Genomic DNA, 1255 nt, shown 5'->3' with positions numbered 1-1255 from the left:
GCAAAGATACTCTGTATCTCCTTCTGTTGAACCATTATATCAAACCAGGTCTGAAGAACAACTTTGAAGAAACTGCATTTGATATTGCCAAAAGGGTAAGTATGTATCACTACCTCTTTGAAATTGTCGAAGGCTGTACAAATTGGTCTCCTAAGTCATAATGGTTTGGTTAAGTTTCTTAAATTTCAAAAATGCCAGTCCATCTTTTGTGTCCCTACAAATTTTTTCACAATACAAAGCAACAGTAATATCTTACTATAAAAATTTATGTATTTCATGGTATTCTTCCAAGTGAATTGCATGACTTTGATATCAAAATGTATTCAAGAGTTGTTTGTATACATCTGTAATGATTTCTGCAGAGTTTGTGATTCTTTAAATCAGAAATAATTTTAACTTATCTGTTGAAATGAATAGTATAGAAACTAAAGATGTTCCGGGTGCTTTTCTGAACAAAGTATATCTATGTTTGTGTAATGTCCATAATCTATTTCATTCTCTCCTAGATATAATACTTTGAATTCTACATTGTTATATAATGTATAGATTCATTAGTAAATGTGACCTTTCAGATTGCATTCCATATAGAAGTATTTTAAGACTCCTTTTTTTTCGTAGTTTCTTTTATTATTTTATTTCTTTGGGATAAAATGGCAATATTATCTAATTTCAAGTTTTGTAAAGGTTATGCTATATAAAGGCCTTTCTAAGGTGAAAATTTAATATACTGATGTCAAACTAACCTTTAATTCTATGAATTACATGTATTGTTACACTTGTATTTTTGTAATCAACTTTTTAATAACTCTTTTTCATTTCTTGCATCAGAAGAATGAAAAATATGGAATACTTCACAAATTTTCATATCATCCTTGTGCAAGTGCTATGTTAATCTCTGTATTGTTGTAATTTGGGTAGACCTGCTTCTGAAGCATGTAGTATCCTCTAAATTTAAGTACTTAATGATACAATCTTTATACAGGCATATATCCATGGTTGCCTATTTGTAACAAGGAACCCTTATTGTTCCTGAAAATGCTATTGATCTTATTTCTCTAAATTTCTGTGTACAGTGGAAAAAACTTATATAGTTTGGTCGATTGCTCACATTTACAATTGTTTTGTCAATGACTATTTCGTCATTTTCATTTTAAATTTGATCATACTTTGAAGCCTTTACAGCTAAGTCCAAAGGTGGTGGCTTTTCAAGTACTTATTTATCAACTGAGTTAGCTTTGTGGAGCTAATGGATTCA

General features: G+C 29.7%; 1 pseudogene; it reads right to left on the bottom strand.

Moving 5' to 3' along the window:
• Window positions 1-835: 835 nt before the first annotated feature.
• On the bottom strand, window positions 836-935 carry LOC138807744 (U6 spliceosomal RNA; annotated as a pseudogene).
• Window positions 936-1255: the final 320 nt, after the last annotated feature.

Source organism: Dipodomys merriami, unplaced genomic scaffold (assembly GCF_024711535.1).
Source record: "Dipodomys merriami isolate MVZ:Mamm:240054 unplaced genomic scaffold, mDipMer1.0.p SCAF_43, whole genome shotgun sequence".
NCBI lineage: Eukaryota > Metazoa > Chordata > Mammalia > Rodentia > Heteromyidae > Dipodomys > Dipodomys merriami.
Note: the sequence above shows the minus strand (reverse complement) of the source record. Positions and strands in the feature narration are given on the sequence as shown.